The sequence below is a fragment of the Stenella coeruleoalba genome (assembly GCF_951394435.1).
Source record: "Stenella coeruleoalba genome assembly, chromosome: 8".
Taxonomy (NCBI): domain Eukaryota; kingdom Metazoa; phylum Chordata; class Mammalia; order Artiodactyla; family Delphinidae; genus Stenella; species Stenella coeruleoalba.
The window spans coordinates 46,551,854-46,574,503 of record NC_137154.1 but is presented as its reverse complement, the minus strand read 5'-3'; the positions used below and the strand labels follow the sequence as shown (position 1 = coordinate 46,574,503).

The window sequence follows — 22,650 nt, the reverse complement described above, 5'->3', positions numbered from 1 at the left end:
GGCCCAGCGGCCATGGCTCATGGGCCCAGCCACTCCACAGCATGGGGGATCCTCCCGGACCAGGGCATGAACCCACGTCCCCCGCATCGGCAGGTGGACCCTCAACCACTGTGCCACCAGGGAAGCCCTCTTGTAACATTCTTTACTTTAAAGTCTATTTTATCAGATATGAGTATTGCTACTCAAGCTTTCTTTTTTTTTTTTTTTTTTTTTTTTTGCGGTACACAGGCCTCTCACTGTCATGGCCTCTCCTGTTGTGAAGCACAGGCTCCGGACGCGCAGGCTCAGCAGCCATGGGTCACGGGCCTAGCCGCTCCACGGCATGCAGGATCTTCCCGGACCGGGGCACGAACCTGTGTCCCATGCATCGGCAGGCAGACTGTCAACCACTGCGCCACCAGGAAAGCCCTCGAGCTTTCTTTTGATTTCCATTTGCATGGAATATCTTTTTCCATCCCCTCACTTTCAGTCTGTATGTGTCCCTAGGTCTGAAGTGGGTCTCTTGTAGACAGCATATATATGGGTCTTGTTTTTGTATCCATTCAGCCAGTCTATGTCTTTTGGTTGGAGCGTTTAATCCATTTACATTTAAGTAATTATCGATATGTATGTTGCTATTACCATTTTCTGAATTGTTTTGGGTTTGTTTTTGTAGGTCTTTTACTTCTCTTGTGTTTCCTGCCTAGAGAAGTTCCTTTAGCATTTGTTGTAAAGCTGGTTTGGTGGTGCTGAATTCTCTTAACTTTTGCTTGTTTGTAAAGGTTTTAATTTCTCCATCAAATCTGAATGAGATCCTTGCTGGGTAGAGTAATCTTGGTTGTAGGTTCTTCCCTTTCCTCACTTTAAATATGTCCTGCCACTCCCTTCTGGCTTGCAGAGTTTTTGCTGAAAAATCAGCTGTTAATCTTATGGGGTTTCCCTTGTATGTTATTTATTGCTTTTCCTTTGCTGCTTTTAATATTTTTTCTGGTATTTAATTTTTGATAGTTCGATTATATGAATCTCGGCATGTTTCTCTTTGGGTTTACCCTGTATGGGACTTTCTGCACTTCCTAGACTTCACTGAGTATTTCCTTTCCCATGTTAAGGCAGTTTTCAACTATAATCTCTTCAAATATTTTCTCAGATTCTTTCTTTTTCTCTTCTTCTCCTGGGACCCCTATAACTTGAATTATGGTGTGTTTAATGTCATCTCAGAGGTCTCTGAGACTGTCCTCAATTTTTTTCATTCTTTTTCCTTTATTCTGCTCCCTGGCAGTTATTTCCACCATTTTATCTTCCAGCTCGCTTATCCATCCTTTTGCCTCAGTTTTTCTGTTATTGATTCCTTCCAGAATTTTTTTTTTTTGGTATGTGGGCCTCTCACTGTTGTGGCCTCTCCCGTTGCGGAGCACAGGCTCCGGACGTGCAGGCCCAGCGGCCATGGCTCACGGGCCCAGCCACTCCACAGCATGTGGGATCCTCCCGGACCAGGGCATGAACCCGTGTCCCCTGCATCGGCAGGCGGACTCTCAACCACTGTGCCACTAGGGAAGCCTCCTTCTAGAATATTTTTAATTTCAGTTATTGTGTTGTTCATCACTGTTTGTTTGCTCTTTAGTTCTTCTAGATCCTTGTTAAATGTTTCTTTTATTTTCTCCATTCTGCTTCTGAGATTTTGGATCACCTTTACTATCATTCTGAATTGTTTTTCAGGTATGTTGCCTCTTTCATCTTCATTTATTTGGTCTTGTAGGCATTACCTTGCTCCTTCATCTGTAACATATTTTTTTGTCGTTTATTTATTTATTTTTTTGATGGGTGGGCCTGTATCCCTGCCTTACTGGTTGTTTGGCCGGAGCCGCCCAGCACTGGAGTTTGCAGGCAGTTGGATAGAGCTGGGTCTTGGTGCTGAGATTAGGACCTCTGGGAGGCCTCACTCCAATTAATATTCCCTGGGGTCTGAGGTTCTCTGTTAGTCCAGCAGTTTGGACTCAGAGCCCCCACCATAGGAGCTCAGGTCCAACCTCCGGCCTGGGAACCAAGACCCCGGAAGCTGCGTGGCACGGAAAAAAAAGAAAAGAAAAGAAAAAAGGAGCAGTACAATATCAAAGAGTAAAAAACAAATAAAAGTTGAAAGATAAAGAATATATTAGGAAAAGTAAAAGTATAATTGAAACAACTGCAACAAGGTAAAATAAAACCACAACAGAAAAAAGAAAAGAAAAAGGGGGGGGGGGAGTGGGGGAACAAGCCAAAAGGAGAGAACAATAACAAAGCATAATGAATAAAACAAAATTATAAAAATAAAAATTTATTAGGAAAAATAAAAATATAAATGAATCAACAATGAATCAAGATAAAACAGAACCCCAATCTAAGAGGAAAATAGAAAGAAAAAAAAAGTCTTAGCTACAGGGGTGGAGTTTAGGCTGGGGGGGGTGGAACTTAGGCAGGGGCAGGGTTTAGGGTGGGGTGGGACCTAGGCCGGTTGGGGGGTTGATATTTGAGCTTGGGGCGGGGCCTAGGCTCAGGACCCACGCAGCCGAAAAGGCCTTGGGGGCGGGGCCTAGGCGGGGCAACATTGAAGCATGGAGCCGGGCCTCTGCCTTGGACCTGTGAGGAAGGGGAGAGGCAGCATGTGGAAAGGAGGGCCTCTGGAGTGTGGAGTTCCGGAGTTTGGAGGTAGGGCCCTGGGTGAGGGCGTAGGGGCAGGGCTTGGGCTCTGCACGGCAGGAGGGAGGCTCTGAGGGCAGAGGATTAGGTCCGGGAGCCCAACAGGCTCCCCGGTGCCTAAGTGGACAGGGAAAGCACTGGCCCATTCCCTTCCGTTCCTCTGCGCCCCTCCTGCACCGTCTCCCCCTGGGTCTCCCCCTACTTCACTAGGCCCCTAACCGTGGGTGGGTCCCGCTGGCCATAGGAACCCCTCCCCTCCCCAGCACCCCTCAGGGGTGCTGTCCCAGAGGTCCACCCTTTAGTTTTGCTCCCCCTTCACTCCCTCCCACTCCCTCAGGACGCGCGCGGCTGAAGGGGGCTAGGTGGTCAGGGGAAACCTGGCCACGTTCCCTTTTGATCCTCTGCCCTCCCAGTGGTTACCCAATTTCCCCCTTCGGGCGTGGGATCCCTTCCCCTCCCCCAGCCGCCTCTCAGGGGCGCCAGTCCCGTCCCGCCCCCACTTCTCCTCCCCCTTCACTCCCCCCACACCCCACATCCTACCCGGTCACTGGGGTTTCCTCCTGTCCCCTTAGGTGTCCGTGGTACCTCACCAGTGCCTGGTAGGTGCCCTAGTTGTGAGGAGACGCGAATTCCGCATCCTCCTAATATGCCATCTTGACTCCGCCCTCTGACGAGTACTTTCTTGCTTCAGTTTCTGACATATCCATTGCCCTAGAAGTATTTGGTAGCTATATTCAGAAAGCATAGGAGTTCCTGGTACTCACTGACAAGCTACATTTCTACTCTCCAACTTACTATTACATTTGCCAGCGTAATGTTCTACTCTCTTACCCCAGCAGGTCTAAAACAATAGGTTGAATAGCTGCATGCAAAATTTCTTGACAAGGATTGGATTTCGAATTTAATTTCTTTTTGGCTGGCTGAATTCCAATTATTTTAGCTTAAAAACCAAAATAGAACAAACGTTTACTCACATTTCTTTCTTTTTCATTTATGAATTTATCTGAAAGATTTGTTACTAAAATAAATCTACTGTCGAGCAGGCCAAATGATGTCATTCATATTTTAGGGGCATAAAATGAATCAGGTATTGCAAACTTAGCATATCTTTATGTAAACACAAAGATGAATAGCTCTTCTTCTATAGAATCATGGAATTACATTTAAACAGGACTTTTGATATAAAAAATGTATCAGAAAACCAAAGAAACTTCTAACATAATAGTGTTTCTTTGTGTCTCCAAAGACTGGACATGCATAGGTATTAAACATATGCAAATAAATAAAATAAGGTCAAATCATGTCAATGCTTAACTAACATGTGAGCTCTCCTTTGGCTAAGGTTTTCATTTTATTTTCAGGAGTAAGACAAGTCAATGGAACAACTCTGATATGGAAACTCTCTGAGCTTTCATTTAAGCATAAAAAGGTCTCTTACGCACTGGCCCTCTAAGATACACTTACAGTAATTTCCTCAAGAAAATGAACACAAGAATGGTTTTATGAGATATAACTAGCTACAATTTTCTTCCCCAAAAGCAATTTTTTAGTTTTCTTTGCTAAGACTGTGTCTACAAGGAACCTAACCGTCAGTCAATTCAGTAAAAAATGTGTTCTATTCAAGTGAAGAAAAAAACCTTATGAATTGTCTGACGATGCAGACCAAGCAGAATGACTGTATATTCACTTTTCAACTACTTGTTTTCATAACATGCTTACAGAACCGAAATAGGGGCCAAATGAGCTTTCTAGATCATAGTGTTGTTAATTTTAAATGAGACGAGCACTTGTTTACTATTTCCATTAAGGTCATGATTAGGGAAACCGGTCTGTGTTGTCTTATGAAAGGATCTACAGTATGTTTAAATTTTACATTATTTCAGACATTTAAAAAATGTTTAACAGCTAATGCGTGCTATCAGTTTTTAAATTTTAATTTGCATAATATTCCTCACTGATTAAGCTCTAATCTGAAGGGACAATCTTAAATGTGGTCCCCATCCTGACAGTTTAAGGTAAGAACAGAGATTTTACCAAGAAAGTTTGGCTTAAAGAGGCTGGAGAGGGCTTCCCTGGTGGCGCCTGCCGATGCAGGGGACACGGGTTCATGTCCCGGTCCGGGAGGATCCCACATGCCGCGGAGCGGCTGGGCCCGTGAGCCATGGCCGCTGAGCCTGCGCGTCTGAAGCCTGTGCTCCACAATGGGAGAGGCCACAACAGTGAGAGGCCCACATACCGCAAAAAAAAAAAAAAAGGCTGGAGAGACCCTCTCCCTGATTCTTTCCTGTTATTATCCAGTATCTTTTCCCCATGTATTGATACATTATAAGCAACCTGAAGTCAGGGACATTTATGCCAGCTCAGAATTATCCTTGTACATAATAGACACTCAACGAAAATTTCTGAGTGTTCATTTTGTGGGGAAGAGCCAGAATCACAAATCACTTAGGCAGAAAAATAGGCAGGTGTACAGAAGAGTTATCAAAGAAAGGAGGGGGTCATGTGGAGGAGGAAAAACTCAAAGGGAATGTCAGGGTTCCCTTCATAGATGTGAAGAGGGTTAGGCACAGGAATTAGAGTTCTGCACGATTCAAAGAGCCTGCATGCGAATTTAAGGCTGATACAAAGGACTTCCTAACATTTAGAACTGTCAAAGATAAAAGGAAAGACTATCTCCATCACTACAAGTGTCCAGGTAGAGGTTGGAAGGTCAGCTAGCAAGAAACCATAGATGATATGTAAGCATAGACTAGGATGTCTTGAGGTTCCTAGTCCTAAAAGTCTACAAAGATGAATCACTCCTAATGATCAACTGAGGTGGATGGAGCAGACATTTAAAGGAACCGAAGTGATAGGTGACCTCACCTCTACTGTGGAGGTTTCAATTTTATAATGGGGATCCCGCTTTCCTACCGCAGAGCAGGCCAAACTGGTTACAGCCCCAAAACTCACCTCGGCCAATCTGAATTTCACCTTTAACAGAGCAGCGCAGCCAAGCTCTACCACAGGCGCAGGGTGATAGTGAGGAGGAGGAAGGGGATGAGGCGCCAGGCTGGAGGAGTAGTGCTCAGCTAGAAAGGAAGAAGCTAAATTAAGTGAGAAAGAAAAGACACTGTAAGAAAACAGAAGTAAGTCTGTCTTCCCACTCATTAAATCAGAGGATAATAGGTGAAGAGTGAGTAAATGGGCCCACATGTAGCTAAGGCAGCCAGAAAACACAACATTGCCAAGAAACTCTAGGAGAGAAGAAGAACCACTCAGAGAACTGTGGCATGAACACTCAGCAGTGCTCCATCCAGGATGCTTAAAAGAAAATACTCCTCTTTTCCCACTTTACTGAGGAAAAATTGATAAATAAAATTTTAAGGTACTTAAAATACACAACGTGATAATTTGATAAACGTATATGCGAAAGGATTCCCCCTCATCAAATTAATTAACACATTCACCATCTCACGTATTAGATACAAACTTTCAGTTATAAGATGAAAAAGGTCCAAGGATCTAATATATAACATGGTGACTACTGTTAACACTGTGTTTATTACATAATTGAAATTTTCTAAGAGACTAGAATTTAAATGTTCTCACACACAAAAGGAATCTTAATCCAATTAGCAACAGATCAATAAGTTTAAGAATTTGATGGCAAATCTGAAAGTTATGCTAGCTTCATTTATCAAGCACCAATTAATAATTCTGGATTAATAAGATCTATTAATGTAAAACCATGTGGCCAGAGATCTTTCTTGTATGTCAAATATTCGCAGGAGTATTGAAAGAGAGGAACTGTCCAAAGCCAGCAACTTCCATGAAACTAGTTAGTTAGCTAAGCAAAGTGTGATGTAATGCTCCAACCTAGATGTTTCATACCATATGAGAAAAGGCATTCTGACCCCCAAGGTCATTGCAAATACTGGGAACACAATTTAGAGGTATCCAGGCAACCTTCGTCTTGTGGCCAGGTGTCTGAAAACTTGACAACTCCAAAGAGTCGGCAACAAAACACCAACAACAGATTCCATGATCCCCGTTTTGAAGTTTCTGTATAAGTAATATTAATTTAAGGAAACAGAAAACAACAAGAAAAGATACTTCTCTTAACTGTGAGCCCCTCCAGGGCAGGAAGTATGTTCTATTCACCTTGTCGTCTTGTATCCAGTAAAGGCCTCTATTATTAAATAAGGATTACTGATTGAAAATCATTCACTGATTGATAGAAACAGTATTTTCAAACCTACAAACATAATATGCAATATAATTGCCTAGAGTAAGAGAGCCAGTGGTTTATCATGTAAACAAATAATATCCTTGAGGAAGTCTCCTGGCCAAAAAACTGAACTACAACCCAACCCTCACTCTATCTTGAAGCTCTCATTCTAGAGCAAAACACCAAAACCCCCATACCAAGCCTGACCCCAATCCTGTACTCTAAATTTCCACCTACTTCTGAAAGTTTCCCTATCAGACAAGATGTTATAACTACACTCCCAAACTTATGTTCTATTCCAGACTTTTGGTTTTCAGGAATCTCAAAGGATGCATAGACACAAATATTTATTTCAGTGATAAACCATATTATCAAACTCTAAGGGTTTCTGCTCAGTCTCCAACAACTACAGGCCTTGGTCATAAACCTTATTATTACTCAGATCCTCATATTCAACAAAAGGTCACTATTTTTGGCAGATGATGTAACCAGCAATAACTGGTTCATGTTTCTTTCATGTAAAACATGCATGTCATAGACAAGACCAAAAAAATTCACGTGATATATATGTTAACTTTCTCAGGCTCCCTAGTCAAACCACCTCAAGTAAGGATACTTATTTTTGGAAAGAGCCTGTTTTCTTCACTCCTAATGGTGAGCCATTTATCTGCAGCACACAAACCCCAGACTTATAGCCAGAACAAAAGCATTTAGAGTGTCGTATCTCAGGCGTCAATGTGGCATGCCTGTTAATTACAGCAAGACAGGAAAGACAGGGGAAATAAGACCTAAAAGGCACTTACTGGCAAGAGTTCTGTACGACTGGCCAAGAAGAGTGTCCAGAGGGCAGTAATGAGTTAAGCAAAGAGCACAAGAGGTCGAAGTAGAACAGACCAACTAAGAATCCAGCCATCTAACCGTGTATGTATGTATCCAGCAAACATTTTCTGAATACCTGTTATATACCAAGGATTGTATTGGGTGCTGGGAATAAAGAGATTATCAAGACATGGGCCTTACTAATAATGATTATGATAAAGATAATGATCGGCATATACAAAGTACAAAAGTGATATAAAAGAAGAAGTAACCAGGGAAGTAATATAATCAGGTGGGAAACAAAATTTTAGAATGATAGAGATCAGGATTCAAATCCCACCTCTACTAACTAGCTCTGTACAAATCGGGATATGTAAAGAGGAGTTAATAGTAACTATCTTAAATGATAATTGTGAGGACTAACTACAAAACATTTGTAAAGTGCCTAGAACTTTGCCTGGTACATATTATTGCTTTAAAAAATCATTATCCCTCACTTGCTGAGGGAACGGTCACAAGTTTCATGGGATAAGTGATATTCAAACTAAGTCTCTTTTTTCGTTCTTTTTTTATTGAGGTATAGTTGATTTACAATTACTATAATTAGTTTTTATAATTATATTAGTTTCAGGTACATAATGATTCAAAAATTTTATAGATTACACTCCACTTACACTTAAGATAAAATATTGCCTATATTTCCTGTGCACTACAATATATCCTTGTAGCTTATTTTATACATAGTAGTTTGAACCTCTTAATACCCTAACTATATCTTGTCCCTCCCCTCTTCCTTCTATATCTGTGAGTCTCTTTGTTTTGTTATATTCATTCATTTGTTTTATTTTTTAGATTCCACATATAAGTGATAAAATACTGTATTTGTCTTTCCCTGTCTGACTTTTTTCACTAAGCATAATACCCTCCAGGTCCATCCATGTTGTTGCAAATGGCAAAATTTTCATTTTTTTATGGCTGAGTAGTATTCCATTGTATATATGTGTCACATCTTCTTTAGCCATTCATCTGCTGATGGACACTTAGTTTGCCTCCATACTTTGGCTATTATAAATAATGCTGCTACAAACATTGGGGTACGTATATCTTTTCAAATTAGTATTTTCATTTTCTTTGGATATATACCCAAGAGTGGAATCACTGGATCATATGGTAGCTCTAGTTTTAGTTTTCTGAGGAACTTCCATACTGTTTTTCATAGTGGCTGCACCAATTTACATTACCACCAACAATGTACAAAGATTTGCTTTTCTGTAAAACCTCATCAGCATTTACTATTTGTGGCTTTTTTGATGACAGCCATTCTGACAGGTGTAAGGTGATACCTGATTGTAGTTCTGATTTGCATTTCTCTGATGATTAGTGATGCTGAGCATCTTTTCATGTATCTGTTGGTCATCTGTGTGTCTTCTTTAGATAACTGTCTATTCAGGCCTTCTGCCCATCTTTTAATCAGATTCTTTTTTAAAAAAATTTATTTATTTTATTTATTTATTTTTGGCTGCATTGGGTCTTCATTGCCGCGTGTGGGCTTTCTCTAGTTGCGACGAGCAGGGGCTACTACTCTTTGTTGCAGTGCTCAGGCTTCTCATTGCGGTGGCTTCTCTTGTTATGGAGCACAGGCTCTAGGCACGCAGGCTTCAGTAGTTGTGGCACACAGGTTCAGTAGCTGTGGCTCGTGGGCTCTAGAGTACAGGCTCAGTAGTTGTGGCACACAGGTCCAGTTGCTCCATGGCATGTGGGATCTTCCCGGGCCAGGACTCGAACCCATGTCCCCTGCATTGGCAGGATTCCTAACTACTGCGCCACCAGCGAAGCTCTGTTTTTTAGATATTGAGTTGTATGAGCTGCTTGTATATTTTGCATATTAACCCATTATTAGTCATATCATTTACAAATATTTTCTCCCATTCAGTACATTGTCTTTTTGTTTTGTCAATGGTTTCCTTTGCTGTGCAAAAGCTTTTAAATTTAATTAGGTCCCATTTGTTTATTTTTGCTTTTGTTTTCTTTGTCTTAGCAGACAGATTTAAAAAAAATGTTGCTACAATTTATTTCAGAGTGTTCTGCCTATATTTTCTTCTAGGAGTTTTATGGTTTCCAGTCTTAACATTTAGATTTTTAATCCATTTTGAATTTATTTTTGTATATGGTGTGAGAAAATGTTCTCACTTCATTATTTTCCATGTAGCTGTCCTGTTATCCAAGCACCACTTATTGAAGAGACTGTCTTTTCTCTATTGTATATTCTTGCCTCCTTTGTCACAGATTAATTGACCATAGCGTGTGGGTTTATTTCTGGGCTGTTTATTCTGTTCCATTGATCTATGTGTTTGTTTTTGTGCCAGTACCATACTGTTTTGATGACTATAGCTTTGTAGTATAGTCTGAAGTCAGGGAGCATGATACTTCCACCTCTATTCTTCTTTCTCAAGATTATTTTGGCTACTTGGCGTCTTTTTTGTTTCCATATAAATTTTTAAATTATTTGTTTTAGTTCTGTGAAAAATGTCATTGGTATTTTGATAGGGATTGCACTGGATCTCTAATTGTCTTGGGTAGTATGGTCATTTTAACAAAATTAATTCTTCCAATCCATGAGCATAATATTTCTTTCCATCTATTTGTGTTGTTTTCAATTTTTCATCAGTGTCTCATAATTTTCCAAGGACAGCTCTTTTACCTCTTTAGATAGGTTGATTCCTAGGTATTTATTACTTTTGATGTGATGGTAAATGGAACTGTTTCCCTAATTTCTCTTTCTGATAGTTCATTCTTAGTGTATAGAAATGCAACAGATTTCTATATATTAATTTTGGATCCTACAACTTTACCAAATTCATTGATGAGCTCTAGTAATTCTTTTGGTGGCATTTTTAGGGTTTTCTGTGTATAGTATCTTGACATCTGCAAACAGTGGCAGCTTTACTTCTTCCTTTCCAATTTGGATTCCTTTTATTTCTTTTTCTTGTCTGATTGCTATGACTAGGACTTCCAATACTATGTTGAATAAAAGTAGCAAGAGTAGACATCCTTGCCTTGTTCCCAACCTTACAGGAAATGCTTTCAGGTTTTCACCGTTGAGTATGATGTTAGCTGTGGACTTATCCTACATGGCCTTTATTATGTTGAAGTATGTTCCCTCTACACCCACTTTCTGGAGAATTTTTATCATAAATGAATGTTGAATTTTGTCCTTTTTCTTCATCTATTAAACTAAGTCTTAAAGAATGAATTGGAGTTCACTTGGTGAACAAGTCAAGGAAAGGCTCTCTAGACAGGGACACCAGCACATGCAAGGGCTCAGAACCTATGGTTCAAGAAGAGTGGAAGAAGGTGATTTCCATTTAAAGGCAAGAACAATGGGAGAGAGAAAGCCAGGCACTAATTAGCCACAGATTTGGAGTGAAGAGAGAGTAGCCACCAAACTGCCAACACTAAGTCCTCCAGCAAGCATTTGCAGCTTAGGCATGGAAGGGCCAGAGGGCTTCAACGTATGCTGAAAATATAAACTGTAAAGTTCTAAAGTATGCAGAATAAGTCCTAGACAGTACAATCAATCCAAATCTACTGCCGTATGAACAAATTAGAATTTAGTGACAAATTAACTACAGTCAGTGTTTCAATGTGATGGAAATATATGGCTTATTTCTAATTAGTTCCAGAATAACAAAAAATACCAAGGGAGCCTTCCCACTATAACTTCCACAGAAAAAGAAAAATATTAAGTTATTTATTTTATACACACACGCATACATCCCTACTCCAAATTCAGCACTACTGCAAACAAAGCTACATCAGTCCCAAAAAACAGAACAGCAGTGTTCTACCATTTGGGTATAAAGACCCCAAATTTCTAAACAATTTATGAGCATTTAAATCTCAGAAGTCTTCTCAGACAATGGTTCCATTTTACACGTACAGAATATTTTAAATGAAATTTGTTTGCCCTTGGTAGTCAGAAAGAACCTGAGCTTTACCATTAGACCAAGGTTCAGATTCCTCATCAGTGACTTAACCTATGTGGTCTCACCTTCCTTATATGCAAAGTATATAGACGGTGTCTGTATACCTACATGGCAGAATCGTTATAAGGATAGGATATAATGTATGTAAAATCCTGATACATTGTAAGCTTTTAATAAGTGGAGGTTTTTATGATTATTATGAAACTCTGCCAAAACCCAATAGCAATAGATGGTAGCATCAGAAAATTGTTTTATCAGCCATAATCTCTCAATCTAATGCTCCAAATATTGTTCTACATGGTTTCCAAGATACAAATTGCCATCAAATCAGCTCGTAGCTTAGAATGTAACCTCATGGGAGCCTGCTCTAGATATATGCAGTTGAGTTGTAGAGGGAATGGCTTGCTAGATTAGCCTACAGGCAGCTTGTTAAATGTTAAATTCTGAATGCTACAGGCACTCAAATATCACATTTATAAGAATTTTATTTTTAAAATATGTAGTGCTGAATATCAAGAACATTTTAGCCTAGCCAAGACCACAGCCTCTCAAAATATTACTACTCTGTGTTATACCTTAGCAACTGATCAAGAAGGAATAATATATAATTGGTTAGGTTTTCAGAGAAAAAAAAGAGGTGTCTGTATCCACAGATTTATTTACTTGGTGAGTTTCCCAAACACTGCAATGGAACTGTAAAAACAATGTGATTAAAATCGATAGAGCACATCATTTGCTGATACTGTTGCCCAAGAAAAGGCAATAAGCCTTAGGCATGTTATTACTAGATTACACAATTTCACTGACAGGTTCAAGATTTTTAAAAGCAACTGAGAATACAGAGTATTTCTTTTTTGGAGCCAAGGGATTTTTTGTCTTCAATTAAAAGAAAATCATCATTTCTCTCTTTTTTTATCATGAAGATTTTAAATGTCCTCTATAACATTTAAAAAATAATATTAATATTTCATTTATTTCCAAAAATAAAAATAGATTGATGATCCTGATTAAAATTAAACTGAAAGCTACTTTTGTTTAACAATACCATATCCAACCACACATCCATTTCACAAATATTAGAATAGTTCAGGGAATAGTGGTTATAGGAGGATTATTATTTCTTCAAAGTCCATGCAGAAGAATATGAACGTCCAAATATATGAATTTCCAAACCTCTTCTGCAAAAATGATCAATGACTCTTTTTTCAGGTCTTAGTGATGAAATGACAAACTTTAAAACAGGCCTTCAAATTCAAAGAATGCTACATTTCAAAGTATGCTTTTTAATCAGATAGCAAAAGTTAGTCATGTAGACATAAATTCATTTGGTAAAAAGTGACCAAATAAAACTGAACCTAAAATCAGTAAGACTTTTACTCTAGTCAGATGTTCTACTATACTACAAACAGAAAACTGCAAAAGTTTTTGATTGCTTTATACTGAAAATTCCAAAGTAGAAACATTCTTCTGTAGCATGGGAAAGCTGATGGTATCAACTATGTAATTTTAACCTTATGATAAAAAAAAAAAAGTTGACCTGAAATGTTGAGATAATTTTAATCATGAATCCTGATAGGATATACAGTGCTAGGCTCACAGAAATAAATTGACCAGGCATTAGGTCTACATTTACCAGCTTTTACCAAGTGAACAGTAAAGTCTATTCAGGGGAGCTTAGGTCTTAGACTTATACCAGATGTAGATAATTTTAAGAAGAAAATCTACAAAACACCACATACTTTCTTGTCACTGAAGTGCATACATATATAAAAGCTTTATGTTCTAAGGTACATTGAAAGATGCTCAGTATTGCTAATTATTAAGAAATGCAAATCAAAACTACAATAAGGTATCACCTCACTCTGGTCCAAATGGCCATCATCAAAAACTCTACAAATAACAAATGCTGGAGAGGGTGTGGAGAAAAGGGAACCCTTGTACACTGCTGGTGGGAATGTAAATTGGTGCAGCCACTATGAAAAACAGTATGGAGGTTCCTTAAATAATTAAAAATAGAGCTACTATATGATCCAGCTATCCCACTCCTGGGCATATATCCAGAAAAGATGAAAACTCTAATTCAAAAAGATATATATACTCCAATATTCATAGCAGCACTAGTTACAATAGCCAAGACATGGAAGTAACCTAATGTCCATCGACAGGTGAATGAGTAAAGAAGATGTGGTATATATATAATGGAATATTACTCAGCCATAAAAAGAATGAAATATTGCCATTTGCAGCAACATGGATGGACCTAGAGAAAATATCATACTGAGTGAAGTCAGACAGAGAAAGACAAATATTATACCACTTAAATGTGGAATCTAAAAAATAATATTAATGAATTTATTTACAAAACAGAATCAGACTCAAAGACATAGAAAACAAACTTATGTTTACTTAAGGGGAAAGAGGGTGGAGAGGAATAAATTAGGAATATGGGATTAACAGACACACACTTCCATATAAAGAATTGATTAAAAAAACAAGGATTTACTGTATAACACAGGGAACTATACTCAGTATCTTGTATTAACCTATTATGGAAAAGAATCTGAATATATATATATATATATCCATATCAGAATCACTTTGCTGTACACCTGAAACTAATACAATATTGTACGTCAACTATATTTCAATTTTTTAAAAAAGCTCTATGTTCTAAATAGCTATTGGAATAGATAGCTTTATTAACTGAATAATACAATTTTCCTTAGTTCCTCTCTCTCCCTTGGTCTCCACATTCAACAATGCTATTTCCAAAACACTTCTCAAATCGATCTGACTTTCTCCATTCCAAATGTCTACACCAATATTATCTCTTGCCTGGAATACTGCAAGAGCTTCCTAACTGGTCACTCTGATTCCAAGTCAACCCTCTCATGCAAAGCGTTCTCCATACTCTAGCCAAGATGCTTTTTCTAATATGCAAAACTCATCATGTTTCTTCCCAACAAAAATCGCTTCAGTGTGATATGGCCCCAGTTTACCTCTTCAGGCTTAACTGATTCTACTTCCTCAATGTAAAGTTTTCCAACATACAGAACTTCTTTCATTTCCTGCAATTCTGTGCTTTCTGTAGGCCTTCCTACATGCACTCTCAGCCTGGAATACTCTTTCCCATTCTTCCCTTCATTGTTAAAATTTCTGCTCTACCTGCAGATCTCAGCTTAGACATCATCTCCTTTGAAATTTTCTTGATGTCTTGAGTCTCAGTTGAGTGTATGCCTCTCCTTTGTGCATGTACTTGCTCTAGCATACTCGGAACTGTATGTGTCTGTGTCCCTCCCTATACCCAAAGTTCCCTGAAAGCAGGGATGGTGTCTATATTGCTAGCTATTGTCTCCCCAGTGAAGGAGTGACAAAAAGAAATGCGCTTTTTAGAAAGCATGTTCTACCTGCAGTATAGAAAATGTATGAAAGGCAGAACAAGACTGGAGACATAGAGACAAGAAAGTATTACAATAGTTTAAGCAAGACAGAAATGTGGTCCTAATTAGGAAAGCAGCATCAGGGATGGGGAAAATAGATTCTACAGATATTCAGGAGGTAGAGTGATCGAACTTGGTAACTGATCACCTATGACCATGCTAAGACACAAAGTCAAAGAGGACACTGAAGTGGAGATGTCTAAGAGGCAGTGGTTACATAAGTCCAAAGATAAAAAGAAATCTGGATTTAAAACTTGGAGTTAAGAGTTATGTCACAGAAGAGGCAACTGAAATCACAGGTATAGGTGAGATCACCTAGGAAGGATGTGTGGAATGGAAACATAAGAGAGTCAAGGACAGAACTTTCAGAAACATCAAATTCTAAAGGATAATCAGAGGAAGAGAGTCCACTGAACAATGGAAAAGAGTATCCACAGAGGCAGAAAAGAGGGTATTTAATGAAGGAAAGACTGGCAAAAGCCAGGTGGCTCAAAACTTTCAAGGAAGATGAGGGCTGGAAAGTTTTATTTTAAAATTAAGTTATGGGGTATTGTTGGCAAAAATGGCAGATTAGGGACCTCCAAAATTTTGTTCATCCATAAAAGCAATGAAAAAGCTGACAAAATTATTAGAATAAACTATTCCAGAGCTCTGGAAATTAACCAAAGCCTTGCAGCAACACAGGAAGCATTTATTTTTAAGTCAATAAATAGTTGTATCTCAGGAAGAACAAGAAGCTTTGTGACATTTTAACTTCCCTTGCTCCCATCCCCCATTCTCATCTCTGCAATAGTCTTGAAAAATAATAGCCCACATTCCTGGTACAGCCTAGGAGTCACTGGGTAGAGCAGAATGGAGCTGGAGCCCTTTCAAATCCTCATTCCCAAAGAACTGTCATTATTTGATCTTTCTGATGGTTCCCTGGAAGACCCCACTTATAAGTCAGTCTGTAATTGACCTGACTCAGAACTCACCTAGTATAAAAAAGCCTTCTCCCAAGGGGCATTTGTTGAAAACAGTTACAAGCAAGTGTTCTAACTTCACAGCTGCCTGAGGAAGTAGTTACTACTTGGAGCAACAACAGACTAACCAAAAAGCTTAAAAGAAACAGCTGAGAAATATTCACCCATAGGGGCTTTGAAAAGCTTCAACACAGAAGAGGGTGTGGAGAAAAGGGAACCCTCTTACACCATTGGTGGGAATGTAAATTGATACAGCCACTATGGAGAACAGTATGGAGGTTCCTTAAGAAACTAAAAATAGAACTACCCTGTGACCCAGCAATCCCACTACTGAGCATATACCCAGAGAAAACCATAATTCAAAAAGATACACGCGGGCTTCCCTGGTGGCGCAGTGGTTGAGAGTCCACCTGCCGATGCAGGGGACACAGGTTCGTGCCCCGGTCTGGGAAGATCCCACATGCTGCGGAGCGGCTAGGCCTGTGAACCATGGCCGCTGAGCCTGCGTGTCCGGAGCTTGTGCTCCGCAACGGGAGAGGCCACAACAGTGAGAGGCCCGCGTACCGCAAAAAAAAAAAAAAAGATACACACACCCCAATGTTCACTGCAGCACTATTTACAATAGCCAGGACATGGAAGCAACCTAAATGTCCATCAACAGAGGAATGGATAAAGAAGATGTGGTACGTATATACAATGGCATATTACTCAGCCATAAAAGGAACAAAATTAGGTCATTTGTAGAGACATGGATGAACCCAGAGACTGTCATACAGAGTGAAGTAAGTCATAAAGAGAAAAACAAATACCATATATTAACAGATATATGTGGAATCTAGAAAAGTGGTACAGATGATCCTATCTGCAAAGCAGAAACAGAGACACAGACATTCAAAGGTATGGATACCAAGGGGGAAGGGGAGTGGGATGAATTGGGAAGAATTCATTTTGCTGTACAGTAGAAACTAACACAACATTGTAAAGCAACTATACTCCAATAAAAATTAATTTAAAAAAGAGAAAAGAAAAGCTCCAACATAGTCTTGGGAATCTAGGAGACCACACACACACATAGGTCTGTACACATGGAAAAGGAAAACTTGAGAAGCCCCTAAGCTCTCATCTCTGTCTGACCTTGAGGCTCTGCACAAGCAGGAACTGAAGGTTAAGACAGAGCTGTCATACACCTTGCTAAGTGTTGACGGTGCACCCCAACACGCACATAGAGCTCCTCAGCAAAGACTGGTGATTTGTTGGTCACTCTTCCAATCACTAGCTCACCACTAAGCTAAACAAGCAGAGACATCAGTGGCCACACAAAGCAAACAATACAGACTTCACATAATTAGTTCAGAAAAGTCACTAAACAAACAACTACTACAACAACAACCAATAGAAAAAAAAAAAAAACCCTGGGGATGGGAGAGTATCTGATTTCCAAAGTTGCCACATTATTTAAAATGTCCAGTTTTCAACAAAAAATTATGAGCCATGCAAAAACAAACAAACACACAAAAAACCCAAGAAAGTATGGCCATATAGAAGAACAAAAGCACTTAATAGAAACTGGCCCTGAGGAGGCCCAGATGCTACTACACAAAGACTTTAAATGAGTTAATTCAAATATGTTCAGGGCTTCCCTGGTGGCGCAATGGTTAAGAATCTGCCTGCCAATGCAGGGGATACGGGTTCAAGCCCTGGTCTGGGAAGATCCCACATGCCGCAGAGCAACTAAGCCCATGCGCCACAACTACTGAGGTTGTGCTCTAGAGCCCACAAGCCACAACTACCGAAGCCCACGTGTCACAACTACTGAAGTCCACGTGCCTAGAGCCCATGATCCTCAACAAGAGAGGCCCCAGCGCGCTGCAACTAGAGAAAGCGCATGTGTGGCAACGAAGACCCAATGCAGCCAAAAATAAATAAATTAAATAAATAAATAAATATGTTCAAAGAGCTGCAAGAAACCATGTCTAATGAACTAAAAGAAAGTATGTGGTTATCTCCCCAAATAGAGATTATCAATAGAGATATATAAATTATTTTTTAAAAAATCAAACAAATTCTAGAATTGAAAAGTACAATAATTGAAATGAATATTTCATGAGAGATGCTCAATAGCAGATTTGAGCAGACAGAAGAAACAATAAACTTGAAGATACATGTCAATGAAGATTATCTAGTTTGAAAAACAAAAGTAAAAACAATAAAGAAAAATAAACACAGTCTCAAAAACCTGTGGAGATACCATCAACTGTACTAATATAAGCATAACGGGATTCTCAGAAGAAGGGGAGAAACAGAAATGGGAAGAAAGAATACTTGAGGAAATAATGGCCAAAAACTTCCAATTTGATGAAAAACATTAATCGCCACATCTAGAAGCTCAAAAAACTCCAAGGAGGATAAACTCAAAGAGATCCACACCTTGACATATATTAGCCAAACTGTCAAAAGACAAAGAGAATTTTGAAAGCAGCAAGAGAGAAGTGACTTATCACATTCAAGAAATGTTCAGTAAGATTAACAGCTGTATTCTCATTAGAAACAGAATGAAGGAAATGGAATGACATATTCAAAGTTCTGAAGAAAAAAAAAAACCTGTCAATCAAAAATTCTAAATCCAGCAAAAACTACCCTTCAAAAATGAAGTGAGTAGCCTAAGGCCAGAATTATATTGATAACAAAACAGTCAGAGACATCACATAAGTGCACACACACACACACAACTAGAGATCAATATTCCTTATGATTGATGATAAATGCAAAAACCCTCAACAGAATACCAGCAGCATATACCACCAAAGTACTGAATCAAGCAGCATATGAAAAGGATTACACAATACTATGAGAGGAGGTTGATCTCAGGAATACAAGGTTGGTTCAACATATAAAGTCAATGTAATACACCATATTTATAAAATCCAGGGAAAATAAACACATGATCATCTCAATACCTGCAGCAAAAACATTTAACAAAATCCAACACTCTCTCAAGATAAAAACATTCAACAAACTAGGAACAGAAGGGAACTTTTTCAAACTGACAAAGGGCATCTACAAAAAACCCATAGCTAACATCATAGTTACTGGTGAAAGACTGAAAGCTTTTCCCCCAAGATGAGAAACAAGTCAAGGATGCCTACTCTCACCACTTCTATTTAACACTGTACCGGAGGTTCTAGCCTGGAGAGCACTAAACATGAAAATAAAATAAAAAGCATCTAGATTGGAAGGGAAACTGGAAAAGATTACCTCTATTTGCAAATGACATGATCCTGTATATAGAACATTCTAAGGAATACATAAACACACACGTGCACACACAAGCTAATAAACAAGGTTAGCAAGGCTGCAGGATACAAGATCAATATACATAAATCAGTTGTATTTTTATACACTAGAAATTAAAAATTAGAAAATAAAATTAAGAAAATGATTTAATCCAATAATATCAAAAAACAAGAGTAGGGGCTTCCCTGGTGGCGCAGTGGTTGAGAATCTGCCTGCTAATGCAGGGGACATGGGTTCGAGCACTGGTCTGGGAAGATCCCACATGCTGCGGAGCAACTGGGCCCATGAGCCACAATTACGGAGCCTGCGCGTCTGGAGCCTGTGCTCCACAACAAGAAAGGCCGTGATAGTGAGAAGCCCGCGCACCGCGATGAAGAGTGGCCCCCACTTGCCACAACTAGAGAAAACCCTCGCATAGAAACGAAGACCCAACACAGCCATAAATTAATTAATTAAATAATTTTAAAAAAACAAGAGTAAATAACAAAATAAGTACAAGACCTGTACACTGAGAACATAAAACTCTGTTATAAGAACTTAAAGAAAAAAATGAAAAGACACTTTGACTTCATGTGTTGGAAAACCTAGTATTGTTAAGATGGCAATACTCCTCAAATTGATCTACCAATTCAATGCAATCACTATCCATTTCCAAGTGTCTTTTTTTTCCTGCAGAAATTGACAATCCTAAAATTCATATAGAAATGCAAGGGACCCAGAATAGACATAATAATATTGGAAAAAAGATCCCTTCAATATAAAAGGAAATAACATGGAATATTTAAATATAATTTCAATGCAAGGCAGAAAACAAACGTATAAAGCACAAGATGGAAAGAACAAGCTCTTCCAACTTGGGTAATCAAAAACTAATTTATCAAAGAAGATATACAAATGCCAATAAGCACATGAACAGATGCTCAATTTCTTTAGTCATTATTGTAATGCAAGTGAAAACCACAATGAGGGACGTCCCTGGCAGTCCAGTGGTTAAAGCTCCGTGCTTCCAGTGCAGTGGCTGCGGGTTCAATCCCTGGTTGGGGAACTAAGATCCTGCATGCTGTGTGGCACAGCCAAATTAAAAAAAAAGGAAAAAGAAAACCACAGTAAGATACTAACTCACACTCACCAGGATGGCTACAGTTAAATAAACAAAACCAGAAAATAAGTGTTGGAGAGAATGTGGAGTAACTGGAATGCAAAATGGCATCACTGGTGGGAATGTACAATGGTGTAGCCATGAAAAACAATTTGGTAGTTCCTCCGAAGTTAAACAAAGGGTTACCATATGACCCAGCAATTCCTAGGTATAGACCCAAGAGAATATGAAAACATATTACACAAAAACGTATACACAACTGAATAGAGCAGCATTATTCACAGCACCAAAAAAGTTAGAAACAATCCAAATGTCTATCAACTGATGAACGGATAAACAAAATGTGGTATGTGATATACATATAATTTAAATATATTTATATATATAAAATTCAGCCACTAATATATGTACAATGTGGGTTAACCTTGAAAATATTATGCTAAGTAAAAGAAGCCAGATTCAAAAGGCCACATATTGAATGACTCTATTGACATGAAATGTCCAGAATAGGCAAATCCGTAGAGACAGAAACTAGATTAGTGTATGTCAAAGCCTAGCGGGAGGGGAAAGGGTGACGATGCACAGTGACTGTCAATGGGTCTGAGGTTTCTTTTTTGGGGAGAAGAAAATGTTCTCAGATTAGAAGGTAGTGATGGTTGTACAACCATGGAGTAGTACACTTTAAAGTGGTAAATTTTTAAAAAATTAAATTGTCCCTGAAAATTTGCCAAGATTAACTTAAGTAAATTGATGGGGGCAGACTAAATATGAATTTTTCTTGAAAGGCAAGGCATTTGGCCACTTATCTCAAGCTTTGTCCACACAGCATCAAATATTAATTGAAAAGTAGGGGAATTCCCTGGTGGTCCAGTGGTAGTGGTAAAGAATCTGCCTTACAATGCAGGGGGCATGGGTTTGATCCCTGGTCAGGGAACTAAGATCCCACGTGTCACGGGGCAACTAAGCCCATGCACCACAGCTGCTGAGCTCACCTGCTTCAACTAGAGAGGCTGCATGCCGCAAACTACAGAGCCCATGCACCCTGGAGCCTGCATGCCACAACTAAAGAAGAGAAAACTCTCATGCCACAACTGAGAGAAGCCCGCATGCCGCAAGGAAGAATCTGCGCACCACAAAGAAGATCCTGCGTGCCTCAATGAAGATCCTGCGTGCCGCAACTAAGACCCAACACAGCCAAAAATAATTTAAATAAATAAATAAATCTTTAAAAGAAAAAAAAAAAAAAAGAAAAGCAGGAATTCAGTCTATCTTACAGCTTTACCTAATTTCAGGGCCCAGTCATACCTATGTGAGGTCTTCTGTCTAGCAGCCCTGCCCAAAGAGCGAGCCTTACTGAGCAAAATTCCCTAGGCCAACTAGCCCTCCAGCTTAGCTCTCTGCCCTTGAACAGTGCAGTGTTCTTTCCATTACACCATGGACTGCCCAGGTTCAAGTCCTGGCCACTTACTAAATCTGTGATTTAAATCTACTTAATCTACTTTTGTGCTTTAGTTTCCTCATTAGTAAATTGGGATAATAAAGCATCTTCCATAGGTTATTATGAGGATTAAATGAATTAACCCATGTAAAATGCTTACACTAGTGCCTGATAAATTGTAAGCACTCAACACACGTTGTGGGGTAATGGAACAGGGAATGAGTCTAAATCATGACCAAACCACTCACGTTATGCCCCAAAGATTCTTTGATAAGTTCTATGGTAAAGGTAAAGGTAACAGTGAAGGAGGAAAGATAGTACATATCCATGTCAAACTCATTTGACCTGATCCACAATAGCAAATATATTTTTACATTATGACCCAGTACACACACATACACACACACGCATGTATATATACAGTGAAATTAATGTTTAATAAAAATACCCTTAGTATTTATAATACACTCTACTTGTTATTCTTGTCTATTCTATTCCCAATTTTTAAAAAATCTTGTCACAGCACCCTACTATCACTCCACTAAATTGATTTTACTACCCAGTAAAATTTGGTCCAAAGTTTGACCAAATTGTTATTGAAAAATATGAATATGGACATGTGACCAACTAACTTTAACACAAAGAAGAATGAATTAAGTGCCCAGTTAAGGTTGCTATTGTGGGAACACAGAAGAAGTTAGTAATTTTGACTGGGCCACCCAGGATCCACTGCATACAACTATGGAC

The 22,650-nt window shown here is 39.0% G+C and overlaps 1 protein-coding gene across 9 annotated transcripts in view; it reads right to left on the bottom strand.

Annotated features, from left to right (window-relative positions):
* STK33 (serine/threonine kinase 33) overlaps positions 1-22,650 on the bottom strand; it is a 173,794-nt gene that overhangs the window by 86,307 nt on the left and 64,837 nt on the right. For 4 of the 9 annotated variants that reach the window (XM_079929179.1, XM_079929180.1, XM_079929187.1 and 1 more), the window contains 2 exons: positions 5,608-5,726; positions 3,196-3,366 (listed from right to left, as the gene is read on the bottom strand). The exons of 2 other annotated variants lie outside the window; for them this stretch is intronic. The gene's annotated coding sequence lies outside the window, so the exon portion shown is untranslated. The remainder of the gene's footprint in view (positions 1-3,195; positions 3,367-5,607; positions 5,727-22,650) is intronic. 3 more of the 9 variants (XM_079929182.1, XM_079929181.1, XM_079929183.1) reach the window with 2 other exon arrangements.